Genomic DNA, 23,518 nt, shown 5'->3' on the forward strand with positions numbered 1-23,518 from the left:
TACTTACTCTTTAATATCTTGTATCAAAATTGTTGTTGATCTCTCTTCATTCTTGACCACCATTTTTCCTATAATGCTATATTAAATGCCCTAATTTTTTTCACTCCAAGTCCATCTTCCTCTTTTTCCTTACACACTTGCTCTCACGATACCCAATTTACTTCCCTAACACCTTCACCTTAAAAAAATAAATAAAGGTTCAAGTAAATAGACAGTACCTTTTGGAGCCTTAAACCAAGAATGAAAGTAGAGCAGGAGCCTTTCCACTATTTCAATTTATTTCTCACTATATCCATTACAAGTCTAGGGTGTTTTGATGGATGACGACACTAGGCTCATGACTGAGGAGGGGCCCAAAAACATAAAAAATAAAAAAGTAATGTGAGGAAAACAAATAATTTATTTGGCAATAACTTAATCTTGTTAGCTTTTTAAAATCCTTTTTCAATTACTAATTTCAACTTATAAAGAAATGAATTATTCAATATGTACCAAATTAATAATAATAATAATAATTTTTGACATTAAATTCGTGTAATGATAAATACTCGAAGAAAGAGTTTAGTAAACTATAAAGATCCTTCTTAGCTTGAGCCTAATTGTCTTCTGTAAATGATACTTATGGATTTTAGCAAAAAAAAAATACATTTTCCTATAAAATAAAGTAATAACAAAGGAAAAGGGTGATAGAAATAATAGAAAAATAAAATTTAAGGAAGAAAAGATGGAGAATCTTTTTCTAAAGGGATACAGAGTAAAGGTCAATAAACGAAATGGAAAAAATAAGCAAGACATTAAAAAATGAGAGAAAAGCATTGAAAAATATTAACTAATAAATCATTATGTTGAATCTCATTCGTGTTTCTAAATTATATAATTCTTTAGTGCCAACATATTCTATATAAAGGAAAATATCATAAATCTTGGTGGTGCTCAAAAAGTGTTGCATCCTAGAGAAGTTGAATATATATGACTAAAGTAAATGGGAAAGAAAAGGAAATTAAGAAGAAAAAATTAATTTGTTGACATGAATATACATCAATGACACTTACCTCATGATATGTATCATAAATAGTGGTGCCATTTTTTCCGTACTTAATAAATATCTTTAGAAATGAATTGTAAACATGATCTTTGTTTTCAAATCAATTTTTCATGAAAGGAAACCAATCGAACTTGATGAAGTTGTTCAAATTATATTAATTCAACAAAAAACAATATTCTCTTTGTCTCATAATAAGTGTTGTTGTAGTGTTTTTTACTAATACCAAGAAGAGCCCGTAAATAGATGAAAGAGTGTCGTAATTTACAAAATTAACCTTATTATTAATATTCTTTTTTGGAAAAAATGTAACACAACAACAACATTTTGAAAATATTATTAGGGTTTTACATAAAAAAGTAAGTAATATTACATACATTTAGAAGCTAAAATGACACTTATTATTATGGGACGAAGGTAGTATCTTATAATAAAAGTATTGGCTATAAGCATATATATACTATATGATATTTTGTCATAAATCTAACATATATTAACTTGTTCACAAAATTCGTAGCATCATCCTATACATACATAAGAGTTTCAAAGAAGTTGTTCATCCTTTAATAGGAGATGGATTTTATAACATCCCAATTTTCTTGTGTGAGGTAGACAATGTTGTTGCTTTGTTGTCTAATTAGGTAGTGTTTTTAGACTATTGAAATGGTTAAAAATTACATGTTACCATAGGATACCTAAGCATGGTTAAGGTCTTAAGTTTTTAGGCTAAAGTCTAGAAACAATAAGGGTAACTCAAAGAATATCCTCTAATCAAATAATGGTTAACTCATTAATGGCCTAGATGTTAATAATTGGATTTTGGTCTAGCAATAGAAATTAGAAGCTTCAAAGAAGAAAATTAGTAATTAATGTAAGTAAAGTTAGAAATTAAGTGGTGAAGGTTGATTAATGGTGATCTAGATTTCATAGAATTAGAAAGAGGTAATTAAGTCATAAGAGTTTAAAGTGGAGGGCATTTTCATAAATGAATATACAACTAGATTAAAATAGAATTTTAGTTTAATTAGTTGATGACTAATTAAAGTGTCCGATTATATGATGTAGAATAATTAAAATAAGTTAGTGTTGTAACACCCTGAAAAATTACAACTCAGGCAGACGGAGGAAACTCTATGTTGTGTCTTCTGTGTTTGTGTGTATTTAATTTCATTAGTTATATGTTTTTAATCATAGAATTTTCGTGCTATATATGTCTATATTCAGTGTAAAAAATTTGTTTAGTCTAGCTTGGCACAGATATGGAAATTGCTTGAACAAAAATTCTATATGTAACAAAATTGTGATGTCTACTTTACCCTTTTTAAGTAAAAATTACAAAAGTCAAGCATACCACATTTGGTAGTGATGTACACGTTTTCCGTGGCTGAGCAAGGGTCATTCATGGGTCAAAATTGAGTGATTGAGATAAGCTTACACAATAATCCAATGGACCATGCTCTAAGCTTCTTCTATAAGTTTATTTAAACTACAAAAAACTCATAAACTTGGGCATTCTTCCTCCATTTTCACAAACTGGTCAAGAGGAAGGAGACACCATTTCCACTCTTCTTCCAAGCTTTTACAAGTTTTCTTGAACCCTTCGTCCATCAAGCCTAGGTAAATAACCTCCATTTTCAACTCTAAGCTTTATTTTCACTTCATTTTCTTGCTCTTTTCTCGTAGTTTCAAATCTTAATTTTGCACTCTTGAAGGTTGGAAACTAAAATCTAAATTCCCTCATTCTTGCTTCTAAATTCCTTGGAGACTACAAGAGGTAAGGGGGGGGGGGGGGTCTCTCCTACTCTTGAATCCTAAGCTTTTTGTTAAACTTCCTTGCACATGTTTTTGTTTTGAAATTTGCATGCTTGCTCCCTTGTTCAGGATCTATGTGCTGAGCTATTATCCTTAAGTTTTTTATGCCAAAAAATGAGTTCTTTGAGTTTAAAACATAGGGTTATCCTTAAATTCCTATTAAATCAGATTTTTCTAGCAAAAGTTATGAATAAAACAAGTTTTAGAACATTTTACCGGATAAAATCTGCCACCAAAATAATCTTCTAATGAGAGTTGGATGTACTGGTTTTATTAAAATTTTAACCTAAAAATGAGTTTATTAGATATTAAAATTTAGGGCAGCATATAAGATTTGTAAAAGATCAATTCCCAGAGCACCAAGAGCACAGAGAATAAGTTAGGAGCAAAACTTTATAAAATTAAGAGGAAGAGTGATTTAGACAGGAGACAACTTAACATGGGAAACCGTGCATTTAAATAAAGTTACCTTAGAATTAATTTTTGAAACTTCTGCTTTAATTGTTATATAATTGCTAAGATAACCTACAATCTCTAATGACCGATGCGTGCTTTAAAATTGTGATGATTTTTCTATTGATACATTTTTTGAAAGACCTGTATATTATAATTATTATTGTTGAATGATAAGACTAGTAGAGTGTGGACTCCAGAAATTATATATGTGGCATGCAAATTTATACTCTATGCTATACACACACACACACACACACACGCCTTTTGGTTTGGGTCCAAGAGTGTCCGACCCTTACCAAATTGTTTGCCATAATTTTTGGATGATTGTATATAGCCAGTACGTTGCAAATTTTTTGGTAGACTTGTATGAAAAGTGATTTCTATCACTTAAGGGGCCTAGAATAGTTCTCTGAAAGTAGTACATAGGCTTGAGCCTCGCCTCTCTTTGTGTGTGTAGGAATGTTTAGTATTCATCTGTGAGACGGTGTGGTTGTGGTTAGGTTCCATCTATAAGATCATGAGGTATATGATTATTGTAACATCCTGGAAATTTCTACCCGGAATTTTTGGAAACGATGTATTTTGAATGATTATATATATAAGTATTATTCAGTGTATATGCATATATGTTCTTGGTAAGGGTAGGAATAGTGGGGGCAAGATACGCGGGTTAGACTAATTAAGGAAGAGAAATCCATAACTGGGAGGTTATGGGTTAATTCTTAATTAATTAGTTTAAAAATCATCGTTTTGCGTGCGACTTAAAATTTAACGAAACCAACCTCTGAACCACGCTCGGGGTTTTATTCTGAGCGTTTTGATATATCTATTGCTTGCTTTCGAAAACTGGCCCCGACGGACGCAGAGAAACGCGAGGAACTGGAACCAGAGAAACGGCACGCAAACCGAGGCAGGATTTTAGCATTTCAAAGGTCAGATTTTTCTCACTTTTGTGGCTGAGTATAGGTCGCTATCAAAAGAGAAAGTGGGCCCTTTTGCTCCACTCAAATAGGGACATGTGGCAGAGCTTGAATAAAATAATAGAAAAAGAGAAAACCCTTTTTATTTAAAACCAAAAAGCTTTTCTCTCTCCTCACTCAGCCAAAGCAGAAAAATTCAGAAGCTCTCCCTCTTCCTCACGTTGCTTTTTCCTTCTCCTCCATTCTCCATTGAAACCCCAACAAAGCTCCAACCTTTGGTGCTCATTTCTGCTCCAAATCGCGAAAGGAGGGCATTTTTGGAGTCGTGAAGTGCGTGGCTACGAGAGGGACTTTGAAAATTCAGGTTTGGGTGGACTTCTTTCTCTCTTAAATTTTGTGGGTATGGGGTTTTGGGAGATATGATGGGTAGTCTTGCTAGGTTTCTGCTGTGTGATGATTATTTGTGAAGACATTTGTTGAAAGCTTGTTGAAATTGCCATGTTTGGACGAGTTAGACATACCCATTCTGTTTTAGGGTTTTTGTGATGATGTTTGTGATGTTTATATGCTGAAATTGCTGATGGAAAACTGTTAGAGATGAAGGGTAGAACTAACCTAGGGTTAGAAAGTGAGAATGTGATGTTATGAGTGGAAAAAGAGTGAGGCTTTGAGGGTTGGAAGGTTAAGTCAGAATTCTGTGGTAAATGGAGGTTAAAGTGAGTTAATACTAGCTTGAAATGTCATTTAGGACTTATGAGAAAGCTTGGACTGTGCTAGAGAGAAAAACAAATGATCAAAGTGAATAAAGAGCCATTTCTAGGGCAAAAATTGGGTGTTAAGGAGTCAAATTTTGATTCGGTGAGATTTTAGGTGTAAATCCAGTTTGAACAAGTCTAAATAGATGTTATGGACTGGTGTGAGGTGAGAGTTTGCTTCAAATTTACCTCATTCTACATTTCACTTTTCAAACCTAGAAAGCCCATTAAATTGAGGGGTTTTGGACACCTAGATTCTGTGTTGCTGTGTTTTGAAGCTTGACTTTGGGTTAGACTGATCGAGGCCGTACCCGAATCAAATAAACATGAAAATGCAGTAACTAGGAAGTGATCCTAGGTCGTTTCCCAACGAGCAGTGACAAGCCAAATGTTCATAATATACTTGCAGTAACAGTAACAATAACGATGGGGGGGAGTTGTTTGCTTTTGTAAATTAAACAGCGAATATATGTGAATTAGAAAATATCAGAATTAAAACACGTTGCTTCCCCTTGATTCACAAGCAAGTCTCTTATCCTAGGTTACGAGAGTTTATCCTTTATCAGTTTAACCACTTAATCCAACCCTAAATTAAATTACTAAGCGAAATTCAACATAAGGCATTCATTATGTGATTAAGCATCACATACACCAATTACTCATAAACGATCATTAAGCATGAACGTAAATTAAGCGCAGAGACAATTAATCAAGCACTAAGCATGCATGAATTAAAAGCAACAAATTCAAAGTAATTAGTGAAGAGGAAAAACTAAACAGAATTTAACAGTAATAATAGAACCTCAAAGAGAACTGTGCTTGATCCTCAAGGGAAAACAACGCTGCAGACTTAGCCTTCCATTAATCAAATAGAGAATGAAATTTTATTGATAAAACTAAAAGTCTGAACTGGAATTGAAAAGAACGAAAATAAAAGAGAAAGAGAAGAGAGACTAAAACTAAAAACGAAAAATAGAAGAGAGAGAGGAGAGAGAGAGAGAGTCTCCCGCGAGGGAGAGAGGGGGCTCCTAAACTAGAACCTTGGTGCTGTTATATAGTTTTTTTCAGCCCCAAAGCTTACAAATATGTTTTAAATCCAAGCCCATAAGTAAAATCAAATCAAATCTAGATAAGATAAGATAAGATAAGATCTAGATGAAATAATATCTAGATGAGATCAAATCTAAATAATATCTAGATAAGATAAGATCTAATTTTATAGAATAAATTAGTCTGCCCTCTTCAAGTCCAAGCCCAATTCTAGATTCAAGCCCAATGCTAGATTCAATCCCAATGCTTCATTAATTCCTGAAATTAGATTAAAAACATCAAATTAGCTGAATGGGCCCAAATAATAAAACTGCCTAATTAATTGACAATTAAGACCAATCAATAATTAAAATGGTGCAAAAAGGGTTTAGAAAATAGAAGAAAATGATGGCACATCATAGACATGATTGATACATGATTTGGGACTTGTAGGAATTGATTTGGGCAAGATTGGGTGAGAGAAAGTGTGATTTTCGAAATCTGCACTTATGCAGAATTTTGCTGTCAAAATAGGTGCAGCAGAATTTTGGCTTGTGCAGAAAAATGCTTGTGTGTGGTTGGCTGTGGGAAGAGTAGTACAGAATGAGTTCTGGATGTTTGCTAGTAGATCCCAACGGTCATTATGTAGGCTTATGTACTATAGACTTCCAGTGAAATTTTGGAGTCGATCCAACGGTTAACGAATTGGATCGAAGGAATTGTTACTGGGGTCTTTAAGTGAGAAAAGCTGTGATTTTGGTTGGTGTGTTGAGCAGAGTTTTCTGCCTTTGCCCTGTTTTGCTTGGCTGTGATAGCTTGTGCTGTTTGAATGTTGTTTTGCTTGGATGTTGTGGAAGCTTGGGAGGATTGATGGGGACCCGGTGTTGAGAGAAACGAGGATATGGGCTACGTGGGAGTACGTGAGCTCAGATGGAGGTGGGCAACAGGGGATGGTGGGTCTATACGCGCATTGTGGATGTGGAAAACTTGTTGTGCACCATCGCCCGACCGCCACCTAGTACCATATGTGATGGGTACCCCATAATCCTACAAGCTTGAGATGAGGAAGTGTTGAAGGGTGAAACTTCCTGCTTTTATTGTTGACCACAGAGTGGTACCTGGAGATATGTCGCGGGGGTCAGGAGACCTTGGGGACGTCAGGTGGGGTGCTATTGCCCAAAACCAAGCTTGACCAATCCCGACCCAACCCGGGCATAGTCGGTCAGTGAGAACCTGTGATGTACCTAAACAGGCGAGCTCCTGGCAGTCAACAGATAAAAGGAACAAAGACCACAAAGCAAGGAGGCTTGTGGTGGCTGGCCAGCTGTGAATTTTGTGTGATATGTGGATTATGGCCTCTGGTAATCGATTACCAAGGGTGGGTAATCGATTACAAGGCTTAAAAATGAAGACAGGAGGCTAAGATGGTCTCTGGTAATCGATTACCACGGGGTGTAATCGATTACCAGGCTTGAAAATGAGGTCAGGAAGCCATGAGGGCTTCTGGTAATCGATTACCAAGGGGGTGTAATCGATTACCAGGCTTAGAAAGGGGACTGGAACACTGTGGAGGCCTCTGGTAATCGATTACCAGCCTGTGTAATCGATTACACAGAGGGATGGGTCACTAGTAATCGATTACCAGGTATGTGTAATCGATTACACAGTGCATTTTTGCATATTTCATGTTCTGAGGCTGTGTAATTCAAGTTTAGCCTCTGGTAATCGATTACCAAGGCTGTGTAATCGATTACCAGAGATAAAAAGCCTTAAGACACTCCTTTTAATTGCATGTAGTGGTTATGAGACTCATTGTGCGGCGGCATAGTTAGATTCTTATGAAAGAGTCTACCCCTTTCTTTTCTCTCTTGTAGATCGTGATGGCGGCGCAGTTAATCCGTGATCGAGTAGAGATGGAGTGCCTAGAGGGAGCTTGGGAGACCCTCGAAGGCAACACGAGGTGCCGATTTCGGGGCACTATTCGATTTACGGTGACTTCTTTAGTGCATCCAGATGAGCCCACACGGACGCTTCAGCGCATGGTGGAGTGGATACTACCCACGCCTACACCATATCGTCTAGTGGAGCCCATCCAAGTGATCGAGGTAACGTCATCCGAGGAAGACCCCGAGGAGGATCTGGAGGAGCTACCTCCTGAGCCTGCTGTGGATGCCCTTGACTTTCTAGAGGGTGATGAGGATCCACTTCTTGAGGTGGATTCTCCCGAGGAAGTCATGTCGGCATCTGAGGCAGACTCTACGGAGGATAGTGGCCCGGGGGAGATGGCGATCAGCGGAGGCTCTTCATCCTAGTGGACAACTTTTTGGATTAGTTTTGTATACTTTTGAGGGTGGGTGTATCTAGGACTGACTGTTAGGTTTACTCTTTTGTTTTGTATGGGTAGACCTGATGTATAGGCATTTGATGATTGTATACATGTGGCTGAAGCCACCACTATGAACACCTTTGCTCTGGATGACACTATATATTTTGTAAAACTCCCATATTTTGGACAGCTTTAAATGATGAATGCATTTATGATCGATCTTGTTATTTGAAAAGAAAGCATTAGCAACTTTATTTGTAAAAGAGTTTATCGACCGTATTTTATTCTTTTATTTTCACGTGACGACCTAAAGCAATGGCTGGTACATTCTTCCTTTTGAAAAAGCAAAATAGTTTAGAGATTATGAGCGGTAAGAAAGAAATGACTCCGAATAGAGTTGTGAACTGGCTATTCAGGACTCTATAGTGAGGATTTTCCTTCTAAACCTTGTTTTGGTGAAAAGGGAAAGAAATGAAAAAGAAAAAGAAAAAAAAATTTACCATGGTTTTTGTTATTTAAATTATTACTATTAAACCAGTCATTAATTTAGGGACGCCACAATTATGGTCCATCTATGAAATGGTGAGGTATGTGGTTATGTTCCATCATATGATGGTGAGGTATATAATTATGGTCCATTTGCTAAATGGAGAGGTATGTGGTGATGTTCCACCTATAAGATGGTGAGGTATATGATTATGGTCCATCTGTGAGATGGTAAGGTATGTGGTTATGTTCCATCTATAAAATGGTGAGGTATATGATTAGGTGATGTAGCTCCATGTGGAGCTTGTAGGCCTTGGATCTTCTTCATCAATAGAGTCCTTTGCTTCTTGAAGATCATGGCAGTGGAATGGAGAAGGAAGAAAGATGATTGGAGATGCCACTTCAAGGAGCAGATGAGTCAAGAAGAAGCTCACCACCATAGGAAGCCATGGATAAGAGCTTGAAGGTAGGAGAAAATCAGTGGAGAGAGAGGGAGAGAAGGGGCACGAAATTTTGTGCCTCAAATAAGGTCTGAACTTTGAAGTATAATTCTCAAATGATCAAAGTTGAAAAAATGCACACACATGGTCTCTATTTATAGCCTAAGTGTCACACAAAATTGGAGGGAAATTTGAATTTTTATTCAAATTTCACTTGAATTTGAAATTGAATTTGTGGAGCCAAATTTTGTAGCCAAAATTTCACTAATTATGATTAGTGAATTTTAGCTATGGTTCAGCCCACTAATCCAAGATCATGTCCAAGATTCTCCACTAAGTGTGCTTAGGTGTCATGAGACATGTAAAACGTGAAGGACATGCACAAAGTGTGATTATACGATGTGGCAATGGGGTGTAGCAAACAAATGCCCACCTTCCCCTCTAAAAATTACTTGGATTGAGCTTCTTCCAATTCAATTAAATTTATTTTCCAACACACACATCAAATATTCACTTAATGCATGTGAAATAACAAAACTACCCCTAAAACAAAAACTAGTCTAGGTGCCCTAAAATACAAGGGCTAAAAAATCCTACATTTCTAGATTACCCTACCTACATTATGGAGCCCTAAATACAAGGCCCAAAAATAATGAAACCTTAATCTAATATGTACAAAGATAAGTGGGATAATACTTAGCCCATGGGCCCAAAATCTACTCTAAGGCTCATGAGAACCCTAGGGCCTTCTCTTGCATCTTTGGCCCAATCTTCTTAGAGTCTTCTATCCAATATCCTGGGGGGTAGGATTGCATTATTACCTCCCCCTTGAAAAGGATTTGACCTCAAATCCAGAGGGTTTTGAAACTCTGGGCTTCTTCCATCAACACCTGTAAAAAGAATGAAAACATATATATTAGTGGTGTTTGGTATGTTGGAGTAAGGTAAGGTCTGAAAACCCATTTCCTGGGCATCTTCCCATGAGGGAACATGGTTTCTCACCAACTCAATGAGTGGTGCTACAAGTACAGAAAAATATAGGACAAACCTTTTGTAAAAGTTTGTTAAGTCATGGAAGCCCCAAATTTTCCTTGTACTTGGTGGAGTGAACCACTTATGAATGACCTTTATTCTCTTAGGGTTCGTGGGAACCCCTTAATCACCATTTAAAAAAAATTAAGGAAAGTAATGCAATAAAACATACCTTTTATATATTTTCATATTGATTACTCCTACCAAAAAGTATGACAAACCTAAGGTGTCCCATATGAGCACCTAGGTTTGTTTTGAAACAAAAAATAAGAACAAACCTACCAAATGAGTCCTTATGTATGAGAATCATGAAGATGTTGGACGCATGGGTGATTTTACATAAGAGGGTTGCACCACTCAACATAATCATCATACCACCTATCATATGGATTTGGTGCCTCATAATACCTATTTTGGGCACCGACAAAGCACAAGGATTTAAGCTCTTATGAATCAAACTCTCATCCAATAACTCCTTTACTTGAGGAATAATCTCAAGCCTAAGAGGTGTGGCAGTGCTAACAAGTGTCTTTTTACAAAGGAGAAGATGTGGAGGTTGTCTAAGAGGGGAAGTTTCTTTAATATTTGTATTTATTTCAAAATAACTTTCCTTCTTAGCTAACCTCTTGGAGGAGACACTTACCTCCTTACATTTCTCCTTAACCATTAAAGGTTGTCCTTCTTCTTGGGGGTAGATTTCTTCACTAGATTCTTCCCCTTTTGCTCCTTCACTTTCACTAGAGGAAGGTGAAGTAGTAGCCTCATCTTGACTACTATAAATGTCTTGGCCCCTCATAATCATGGTTTTCTTAGTGGGGCATTGAGAAGTAATGTGTCTTCTTCCAAGACATTTAAAGCACTTCATGGAGCAAGTCTTCTCTTGCATACTAGCCTTAAGGGGTTGCTTTTCTATTGTTTTCCCCTTATCATATTTGGGCTTAGAAGGTGTCACCCCTAAGATGCCTTGACCTAGGTCTTTCTTTGGATAAGACTGAGAGCCATAAGATTTTGAAGCAGACTTCTTTTTATGTTGTTGCTCTACCCTTATTTCCCAATCTAAGTAAGCCTCTACATTGTCCTTCCCATGGAAGTATGGGAGGTTAATGTTAGCCTCTTGAGGCTTTCTTTCCTTTTCTCTCCTATGGGAGTGAGGTCTAAGATGTGACCTGTGCCTTCCTTCATAATAGTCATGAAGTTATTCACTTAGGCTCTTGCAAGAGTTATGACTACTATAGGAGGCATGTTTTTCTTTTCTGAACTCTTTTTAGTATTTTCCTTCTTTCTTCTTCCTTTATTTGTTCCCTCTTATCTTGATTTATTTTTACCCTCTCTTTTCCTTTTTCTTTTCTTTCTAGTTTTTCTTTCCATAACTTAAGGGTACTCAACTCATCTAAGATTCTAGATAGAGGATCCTTATGACTAGTACCCTCGCCATTAACACTAGATGAATGATGACTTATGTTGGTTCCTAAGTTGTTGCTCTTTCTTGTTGGGGGTTTGAAAAAAAGGTAAAAGCTTGGGTTCCAAAAGAACTCAAGATAAGCGTGATAAGAAAGAAGAAAGTATTATGAAATAACAAGATAAGCTAGGTGTGACTAGTAAAGAAAATAAGTTATGAAAGTAAGCAAGAAATTAAAGTGAAAGAAATATAAACTAGGTGGTTCCTAAGAGTGTTTGGATGACCTCATTTAAGGTTCCCAGCAAAACACTCATTATTCCAAAGAAAAATTTCCTTAAATTATTACACATAAATGGAAGTAGGGTGACCTATTAAAGGCTCCCAACTTACTTCCAATGAAAGGCCTTTTTCATTACAAAATTTGAAAGCAATGAAGGTAAGTAAATTGTCAATTACAAAAAGGTCCTCAATTTTGGTGATTGTGTTCTCTTTGGTGATTCACTCAATTTGTAGTGCTTCTTTGTCCAATAGCTCTTAAGGTGGTTGACTCCTTGCTTCTTGACTCAAAGTCTTAAAGGGATGACACCAATCCTCCTTTGCAATTCCTTATATGGCAACTCACAAACAAGGAAACAAAGAGACAAGCAATAACCAAAGACCAAAAAATTGAAATGAAAGCTAAAGCAATAGATTTTTATCAAGACAAATTTTCAAGAATTATTCAACAATTAAAGCAATGATAAGCACATAAAAGCAAGCTAGGACTCAAAGAGAAACCTAGAAACACAAGAGTTTTATATTGGTTCGACAACAATCGGTGCCTACATCCAATCCCCAACTGACCTGCGGTCCTTTAGATTTCTTTTCAACCTTGTAAAATCCTTTACAAGCAAAGATCCACAAGGGATGTACCCTCCCTTGTTCTCTTTGAACAACCAAGTGGATGTACCCTCCACCTGAACTGATCCATAAGAGATGTACCCTCTCTTGTTCTCAGTTACAACAACCCAAGTAGATGTACCCTCTACTTGTACCACAAAGGATGTACCCTCCATTGGAAGTTATAACCTTGAGAAAAACCTGAAAACCATTGGAAGAGTTACATCTCTTGACTTTTTATTCAAAACTTGTCACTGGTAATCCATTACCAAAATCATGTAATCGATTACACAAAGCATTTTATGAAAAGATGTGACTCTTCACAATTGAATTTGAATTTCAACGTTCAGATACACTGGTAATTGATTACCAATATATTGTAATCTATTACACCATTTAAAAATCAATTGGAACGTTGCAAATTCAGTTAAAAGCTTTTGAAATCAAACTTTGCCACTAGTAATCGATTACAGGTAATTGGTAATCGATTACCAGAAAGTACAAACTCTGGTAACTTAGAAAATTTTGAGAAAAACTCTTTTGAAAAACAAAATTGTGCAATGTTTGTTTTTTGAAAAATCTTTTCAATACTTCCCATGTGAAGTCTTCTTGATTTCTTTTGTTGAATCTTGAATTCATCTTCTCTTGAATCTTGAAATCAAACTTCTCTTGATTCTTGAATCTTGTTGACTAATCTTGAAATCGTTCTCTTGGGCTTTTTGTCATCATCTTTGTTATCATCAAAACTACTTGAATCAACTTGATTCATCATCATGAAACTTGCTTCTACAATCTCCCCATTTTTGATGATGACAACCCTGAAATCAAGAAACACATACACATTCTTTTTCCTAATTGATCACTCACTTAATTCTCCACATTATCCCCCTTTGTTTTTGAGTTTAACCTTCACTTGAAATTAAGTTATTTAATTATGTGAGTCTTGATTTAATCCCTATTTTCTCTCCCCCTTTGGCATCAACAAAAAGCCAAAGTGTGTAAGACATATGATTTTGAAAAGTCATCCACATAACATCTATTGTAAATCAATCATAAAAGATTCTAGACTAATCATGAAGCAAGACATGAATAAACCAAATGCAAACCTAATAGTCATATAACATAATTCATAAATGTTCAGTCATACTAAGCAAATATTAAAAGAAATACTAAATGTTCAAATGTCATAATAATATAGATCATTTGGATAGGTCACTAGCATTTAGCAGTCCTAATTCTCTTCTAATGTTGTAGAAAGAATCTTTGTTTAGTGGTTTTGTGAAGATGTCGGCAAGTTAATTTTTAGTATCTACAAATTCTAAATTAACATCACCTTTTAGAACATGATCTCTAATAAAATGATGCCTAATTTCTATATCCTTGGTTCTAGAGTGAATGATTGGATTTTCAGATATGTTTATGGCACTTGTGTTATCACATTTTATGGGAATGTGATCTAATACAATTCCATAATCAGATAGTTGTTGTTTCATCCATAGAATTTATGCACAACAACTACCAGCAAAAGTATATTCTACTTCTGCTATGGATAATGCTACACTATTTTGCTTCTTGCTATTCCAAGAAACAAGAGCAGACCCTATGAATTGACATCTGCCACTAGTGCTTTTCCTATCTGTTTTTGATCCAGCAAAATCCGAATCTGAGTATCCTAAGTTAACTGTTCCTAATAGATATCTAATGATTCTTTTTACTGCCATCAAATGTGAAAACTTTGGATTTGATTGAAATCTTGCACACATGCATACACTAAACATAATATCTGGCCTACTTGCAGATAAGTAAAGTAGAGATCCAATCATACCTCTGTATTGCTTTGCATCAACAGGTTGACCAGATTCATCTTTGTCAAGGTAACAACTGGTACTCATAGGAGTAGCCAAGTGTTTTGAGTTTTCCATTCCAAATCTCTTAATGAGTTCCTTGCAATACTTTGCTTGGTTGACAAAGATCCCATCATTTGTTTGTTTGATTTGTAGTCCAAGAAAGTAATTTAACTCACCCATCATGGACATCTCAAACTCACTTTGCATATCAATGGAAAAATACTTGCACAAAGAGTCATTAGTAGATCCAAAAATTATATCTTCAACATAAATTTGTACCAATAAGATATCATTATCCTTCTTTTTTATGAATAAGGTGGTATCTACCTTCCCTCGAGTGAAACTCTTTTCTAATAGAAATTTACTTAATCTTTCATACCAAACCCTAGGTGCTTGTTTTAAACCATAGAGTGCTTTCTTTAATCTATAGACATGGTCTAACATTTGTGAGTCTTCAAACCCGGAGGTTGTTCTACATATACCTCCTCTTGAAGTAGACCATTTAAGAAAGCACTCTTGACATCCATTTGATATAGTTTAAAATTCATAATAGATGCATAGGCTAAAAGCATTCAAATGGCTTCTAATTTGGCTACGGGTGCAAAGGTTTCTTCATAGTCTATACCTTCTTCTTGGTTATATCCTTTTGCTACAAGTCTAGCTTTATTTCTAATTACTATACCATTTTCATCCAATTTATTTCTAAATATCCACTCAGTGCCTATGATTGGATAGTTTGAAGGTTTCTCTACTAATTCCCATACATCATTTCTTTCAAATTGATTTAATTCCTCTTGCATAGCCATTATCCAATGATCATCTATAATGGCTTCCTTAAAGTTTTTAGGTTCTATTAACGAAACAAAAGCCATATTTTTTGCATAAATCTTTGAGAGAGTGTCTAGTTGTTACCCCTTTTGAGATATCTCCGATGATGTTGTCAAGAGGATAATTTCTTGAAGTTTTCCATTCTTTGGGAAGATTATCATTTTCTTGGGCTGTGTCAATTTGATCATCCTTGTTTTCGTCATCTCTTTCTTTTTAGATTTCTTTCTTCATTTTGTGTATCTTCCAAAGAATCTGCAATATCATCAAGAAACTCCTTTCTCGGAGAGGTAATATTAGTTTCATCAAAAGCAACATGTATTGATTCCTCAATTGTCATGGTTCTTTTGTTGTATATCCTAAACGCTTTGCTATGTAAGGAATACCCAAGGAAGACACCCTCATCTGCCTTAGCATCAAATTTTCCTAGGCTTTCTTTACCATTGTTTAGGACAAAACATTTACATCCAAAAACATGTAAATGAGCAATGTTTGGTTTTTTATTGTTAAAAAGTTCATATGGGGTTTTCTTAAGAATAGGTCTTATTAAGGCTCTATTCATAGTATAACATGCAGTGTTGACTACTTATGCCCAAAAATATTTTGGAAGTGGTGTGTCATTTAAAAGAGTTCTAGCAATTTCTTCTAAGGCTCTATCCTTCTTAATGTTACTAAATTCAATTAGGCTTTTACTATAATGTTAAGAAAGTAAAGAACAGAAATAAAAACTTAACCAAAAGTAAAAGTGATAATTAAAGTGCACAGCGGAAATTAAAGAGTGTAGGGAAGAAGAAGACAAACACAAGAGTTTTATATTGGTTTGGCAACAACCCATGCCTACATCCAGTCCCCATGCGACCTGCGCTCCTTGAGATTTCTTTTCAACCTTGTAAAATCCTTTACAAGCAAAGATCCACAAGGGATGTAACCTCCCTTGTTCTCTTTGAACAACCAAGTGGATGTACCTTCCACTTGAATTGATCCACAAGAGATGTACCCTCTCTTGTTCTCAGTTACAACAACCCAAGTAGATGTACCCTCTACTTGTACCACAAAGGATGTACCCTCCAATGTGTTAAGACAAAGTTCTCAGGCGGTTAGTCCTTTGAAACTTTGCGAAGGGGAAACAAAAGATATCTCAAGCGGTTAGTCCTTTGAAATCTTTTGTTTAAGGGAAAGAGAAGAATCAAAAGAATTCTCAAACTGTGTCGTTTTGAATTCTTTGAACAGGGAGAAGGGAGACACAAAAGAATTCAGGCGGTTAGTCCTTTGTTCTTTTGGAAAAAGGAGAAAAGAGACACAAATAGAATTCAGGCAGTTAGTCCTTGTCGAATTCTTTTTGGCAAAAGGAGAAGAGAATGAAAAGATATAACACACTTTTGTTTTCTGTGAAAGAACAAGGTTTAGAAACCAGAAAACTTAGAAAGCTTTTGGCAAAGGAAGAAGAAGAAGTTCAAAAGTTATGTGAAAAAGTTATCAAAATGCAAGTCAAGGTCTTGCTTTTATAGACTCTTCATGTCTGTTCAAGAAAATCATTGGAAGAGTTATAACCTTGAGAAAAACCTGAAAACCATTGGAAGAGTTACATCTCTTGACTTTTTATTCAAAACTTGTCACTGGTAATCGATTACCAATATCATGTAATCGATTACACAAAGCATTTTATGAAAAGATGTGACTCTTCACAATTGAATTTGAATTTCAATGATCAGATACACTGGTAATCGATTACCAATATATTGTAATCGATTACACCATTTAAAAATCAATTGGAACGTTGCAAATTCAGTTAAAAGCTTTTGAAATCAAACTTTGCCACTGGTAATCGATTACAGGTAATTGGTAATCGATTACCAGAGAGTAAAAACTCTAGTAACTTAGAAAATTTTGAGAAAAACTATTTTGAAAAACAAAATTGTGCTATGCTTGTTTTGTGAAAAATCTTTTCAATACTTCCCTTGTGAAGTCTTCTTGATTTCTTTTCTTGAATCTTGAATTCATCTTCTCTTGAATCCTGAAATCAAACTTCTCTTGATTCTTGAATCTTGTTGACTCAATCTTGAAATCATTCTCTTGATTCTTGAATCTTGTTGACTCAATCTTGAAATCATTCTCTTGGAATTTTTGTCATCATCTTTGTTATCATCAAAACTACTTGAATCAACTTGATTCATCATCATGAAGCTTGCTTCTACATAGAGTAGAGTAGAAAAACTAAAAAAAAACTCAAGAAACCTCTAGTTTTGGCACTTGTTTTCACAATAATTTTCAATTGAAATTTCAGAACTAAGATTGGTATATAATATACACCAGTTATAGTATAAATTTCGAGCCAAAACAACAAGCATACTTCCTTTTCCTTTTTTTTTCCTGGACACTGATTTTTCTTCCAACTTGTGTGATTTTTAGTATTTTTTCCTTTTATCAAAATCACTTGGTTCTTTTTTTAGATGTCTAGGAAATTAAGTAAACTTTTCAGCTCAAAATTCATAGTTACCAATTCCCAGTAATTTATACAAGTTTGTATGTTCAAGCTGCCAGCACCAACGATTTCAACCTCGATATCAAGAGTAGTGTTTATGTTAGCTTGCATAGTTACAATTTGTGTTTGCTTATGCTCAATTATCCTGAATAAAAAATTCAAGAGAGCTTAAAACTTATTTTGATTCACAAATCCAGCCACAACTCAACACCACAACTCAACTTCTTCATAGGCATCATGTAGGAAACTTAGAAAACAAAAATAAAGTTCAACAACAAGACTACTTCTAGGAATTGATTTAGAACATGTTATGAACTAAATAACATGCATGAATTAGACTCAAAATTCAAAAGATAGGATAAGAATGACAAGAATACATGAAAAAATGTATCTAGAATTCAATCAACAAAATAAAAATTCAACACAAACTTAGAACATAATGTGACAATTATTATGACTTATCATGACTCTAAGACAATATGGATTAAGGGCCCGTTTGGATGTGGCCCAAAAGATCTTTTATTATCTTATCTACTGAAAAAATATCTTTTTTTGTTTTTTAAGAGTGTTTGGTTATTTTTTTTAGCTTTTACAAAAGCAAAAGCTCTCAGCAGATCTTCCTTTTAAGCTTAGATTCCCAACTTCTCAAATCTCCTTTTCGGGAATCTGATCCCAAAATAAGGCTTGGACAATAATGTCCTCAGAAAATTTCAAAATGACAAGCATACCCTCCTCATTTTCTGAACCCTAAAATTTTCTCTCGTTCCTCACAACTTGTCGTGCTATGCCTTCCTCGGAATTTTTCTCACATGCTTCTGATCTCCTTGGTCATCTCTTCCAATCATCCTTGGTCATCTCTTCCGATCATCCTTCGTCATTTTTTCTTCTTCCTTTGTTAGCATCGCAGGTTAACCAATTCTTCATTAATTTCTTTTTCTTCTCAATATTGTTATGGATTAGGGTTATGCTTTTGTTTGTTTCATTAAGCTTGTGAAATGTCTCTCAATCAAGTTCTTGTGAAAAGAAAGAAAGCATAATGGTGTGATAAAAATACTGAGATTATGTTGAAAGTGTGCATAGAAGAGGTGAATGCTGGAAATAAACCTCACAACCACTTCACTAAGCTTGGTTGGGAAAATATTGCAGAAAAGTTCAATAAGGCAACAAATTTGAGATATGAATATAAACAATTCAGAAATAGGTGGGATTCTTTGAAAAAGGAATGGCAATTATGGGCTAAGCTTATTGGTAAGGACACAGGTCTTGGTTGGGATGGGGAGAAGAAAACCATTGCAACTAGTGATGAATGGTGGGAAGCCAAAATTCAGGTATGTGTTATTCAACGAAAATAGAGTTTTTGTGCATGCCACTCTTTTGTTCTTTTGTTTTTTATGTGTGATTCTTGACTTTGGGGCCAAAATTGCAGTTGCAGACTATTTTTTAGAAGCTTGCATTTGAAATTTTAGTTGATAATTTTAGTACCCTGAGACTGAAATAGTACCCCTTTATATACCCTTCAAATCTATTGACATGTTCATCCATGGAGGAAAGCATTTTTTTTCTTATTTTGCTTCATCTCTGTATAACATCACAACTTCAGAGGCTTGGTTCTAGGATTCAACTTCCAAAGGCTTACTTACTCTAATATATCTCTGATTCAAGTCGTTCTGTGAGTTTTCCTGTTTTAGTTTGAGGCTTTGAGCTTTGTTTGATAGATATGCCAAAGGCAAATTGCAGTTTCTAATTTGTTGAAACTACAAAGATTGAGTTTAGAACTGATAGAAGAGTTGGTCATGGGTGTTTGTTTTTTACATTCTTAGTTCTTATACACTACTATAAACTAGAAAGAAGTGATTGGAATTTCAACTACCATTGTTGGTTTAGAGGGCAGAGGCTCCATTGAGTTAAAAGTAAGAAAGCAATTAAGGGCCTTTGATGTGAATTCGGATAAATGGTTTCTTCTATATATATCTTTATGTGTGTTCTTCATTCCACAATAGCTCTTACTTGTGGAGCTTTGATGATATTCTACTCCAAAGAGATCTCTGTGCTTCGCCACGGATTCGAGACTGCAAGCAAGCTTCAAGAGACAACACCCCATGATCAGCTTCTAATTGACACCTCTGATTCCTTCTCTGGCTTGTTGTTGTTCACAATAGGATTCCTTCTCTTGATGGTTGCTTTTGTTAAGGACATAGAGTTTCAGAGTTTCTTTGCCTAAGGGTGTGTGATGCTTCACATTTCCATTGCATTCTGGAGATTCTTCTTTGAGAGGAAGCTTGGGGATCTTGCACATGAGTGGCCTTGGCATGCTGTTGGGGACATAGCATTGGCCATTTCTTGGGTCTTTCTTCTTGTGTACACATGGAGAGAGAAACATGATTAGTTAATTTATTTTATAATTTTGTATGTTTTTGGTGCTTGTGGTTGTAGAAACAACATGACCCAAATTGGCCTTGTGAATGCTCAGATTCTTGACATAAATGGAGAACCATTATATGAGTATTGTTCTTCTTCAAAGAGAGAATGAAAGAGGTTGTTGAGTCAACTTTCTGGTTCTTCTTCAGTTCCTTTTCTTTCTCTCTTATCAATTCATTGGATTGCTTGCATACTATCCCACTTAAACCCATTTTGAATCGATTTGGATTCTTAATGCTATGCGTGTGTGTCTCATTATTAGCATTTGCTATGCTTCCATTTATCCAACTGTTACTTACATTGGTGCCAAGCAAAATTTGCTGATTGGTATATTCGGGGGCATTGGACACCCTCTCTCAATGAATTTTTTTGTTTTTTGAAGGAGCGGGAGAGGTGGTAAGGTCTTATTGTTAAGCTGTTTGTTGTGTAGCTTGGTTCAACTAAATTAGATTTTCAATTAAAAGAATTATATTATACCGGCTTACACGATTACAAGCGGATATAAGCTCTGTTGTTGAATTTTTTATCATCATCCGGCTTATGTATATTGCTTACATTCTTGGGGTTGAAGCTAATGTTGCTCTACATATTTGGTTTCAATTATGCTTCCTTTTATTTTCTTAGCTATTTTGAATCATTTGTGCAATCACTACAATTTGGACTTTCATTGTTTTGGTTGTCTTGTTATGAACCTTTCTTGTATTCAAATTGTTTGGCTAGATGATCTAATTCCAGCCATATATTGTATTGTTTGGGATCTCATCTCAAATTGTTATGGTATCCTGAGTTTCTTTATCCAATTTTTAAGCTAGGTTGTTTAAGTGGGAACCATAATTATCTTTATCCAATTTTTACAGGTACATGTATAAGAATATATTAAGGAGATTGGTAGGCTTAATAACCTTTATGGACCAATTACGCTGGGATTATTTTAATTAGATTTTTGCTACTGCATATGCTAGTGAAGCATGTACTGCTAAATATTAATAAATGGCATCAACGTGGACAAGAATGTGTACAATACAGAGCATAAATAAATAGGTTGACTCAACACTCTACACCAAGAAGTAATACTTAGAAGCCATAATAAAAACACAATTCTCTTGAAATATTAATTTAGGAATTGAAGGACGCCTTTGAGGCAAAGCAATCTAGAAAGTGCAAACAATTACTATGAATCTTATTATGTTCAAACAATTGATATTTTATTCTCAACTCACCAATGCATCTTTTACATCTTAGACTCAAATTAACCACACGTACGACTTCCCAACTCACTGTTTGATATATGCTTTTCTCCTAATTCAAACACTTATGGTTGATATCTTACTATCAAAGTCACCACTCTGCTCTTCTTCTACATATAAATACCATTTTCTTCTCACCATGGCTAGAATCATGATTAATTCAACACCACTGAATTTAATTTTCTTGGCATCTATATATCATCAGCTGGTGCTATAATCATTGGATCTGACTCCCGAAATGAATGATCCAACTTAATTCTCACAAGATTCTGATGCATGGTTTGATGAGGTGTGTATATATATATATATATATATATATATATATATATATATATATATATATATATATATATATATGTTGAGACTACCCTGCTTTTACTTTGCTGCTTTTTTGGTCCAAAATTCAAACCTTGCAAGTTATGTTTGCTATATATATATGCTACACTTTGATTTTTAACTTATGTGACTTAAAAATGCTTGTTTTCCCTTCTAGTTTCTCTCATTAGCCACTCTCCTACTCAATAATGGGATCAAAGGAAGATGTTTTGTGCATTTCCTTGTGGACCCTATAATGTAATATAATACTTATCCTAATAAATATTTAAGTAAAATTATATCCTTCAATTATTTCAGAAAGAATATCTCTTGAAATTATATCCTAATAAATATTTAAGTAAAATTCTTTAAGTAAAATTATATTCTAATAAATATTTAAGTAAAATTATATTTGGCAATTCTTTGGTATGTTTTGCAAGAAAATTGTAGTTAAATTTTCATGAGCTTAGAAGTGATGGCCTTGGAAGTGACAACTTTAATGTGTTAGATAGTTGGTAGGCACGTAGCTTTTATGGTATGGCTTTTTGTAAATATGGGATTTTGAGTTATAATATTTGAAAGCAATACATGTGCCTTATTGTTAGACAATGGCATTATATTGAGAATTGTCAGGTTGTTGTTAGGAGGACATATATTATTCCACAGGTTAACATATGCATAAATTCATATTGGATTAGGTTTTGCTTAATTTAAATTATATAGGAATGTCAACCTTACCAAATATATTATAATGAGATTGATTTTTATTTCTTAATTCTCATGCCAAATATATATTATCATTCTTATTTTTTATTTTATAGGAGGATCCTGAAGTAGCAAAGTTTAGAGGGCAAGGCCTCAAATTCTTACCTGAGATGGAATTCCTTTTTAAGGGTATTATTGCTACTGGTCTTGCAGCATATGCACCATCTGAAGATTCAAGACAATATGAAGGATTCAACACAAGAACATAAGAGACAAATGATAACATTGATGATAACACTAACATGGAAGTGAATGAGCTTGAGATAGACACGAAAACTCAGAACACGTTTTCGGCAAAGGAAAATGGACAGAGGAAGAGAGGGTGATAAAAGAATTGGGGTTGCTGCCAAGCTTTCCTCACAATTAGATCGTATTATTCAAACATTTGAATCTAGTGTATCTGCTCAAGACCCAACTAGCATTACTGCATGTGTAGCAAAGTTGAAAGATCTACCAGGACTTGAGCATGGGAGTGAACTATTTTACAAAGCCACTAAACTTATGAAAAAAGGGAAAACAGGATCACCTTTGTTGCTTTAGAAGAGCCTGAGCTACAACTTGGATGGATCAAGTCTAAAACTTAAGCACAAATTCCTTAGTTTCTCCTCTATTTGATATCATTGACACTTGCTAGTTTTGCTTGGTTATGAACCTTGGTTGTGTTATGGATCTTAGTTTTTAATTTCAGTTATGTCATGGATCTTTGATTTTAATTTTGGTTATGTTATGGATATTAGTTATGGTTTGGCTCTTGATTTTTTTATTTTCAGTTGTGTTATGATTTTTTTTCCTTCTACAGGATGTCTTCATCATTATTATCAAATGACTCATCACTATCATCAAATGACTCTTCATCTGACGATGACGATCACATTACGAAGAACAAAGTGTTGATGTTTTCTGTAGCTAATGTTACCAATTACTTCATGAAATATGTTGTGAAAAATCCATGTAGAGATTCAAGCATGACAGGCCATCGTTAGGTATCTGAAATTCTAAATGGTCATCCAATACGTTGTTATCAGATGTTTAGAATGAAGAAA

General features: G+C 34.9%; 1 protein-coding gene and 1 pseudogene across 3 annotated transcripts in view; both read left to right on the forward strand.

Moving 5' to 3' along the window:
• LOC100792767 (uncharacterized) overlaps positions 1-23,221 on the forward strand; it is a 39,239-nt gene extending 16,018 nt beyond the window's left edge. For all 3 annotated transcript variants that reach the window (XM_014779271.3, XM_041018446.1, XM_041018448.1), the window contains one exon: positions 22,532-23,221. The gene's annotated coding sequence lies outside the window, so the exon portion shown is untranslated. The remainder of the gene's footprint in view (positions 1-22,531) is intronic.
• Positions 19,012-20,521, forward strand: LOC106799789 (uncharacterized; annotated as a pseudogene).
• Positions 23,222-23,518: the final 297 nt, after the last annotated feature.

Source organism: Glycine max, chromosome 8, assembly GCF_000004515.6.
Source record: "Glycine max cultivar Williams 82 chromosome 8, Glycine_max_v4.0, whole genome shotgun sequence".
Classification (NCBI taxonomy): Eukaryota; Viridiplantae; Streptophyta; class Magnoliopsida; order Fabales; family Fabaceae; genus Glycine; species Glycine max.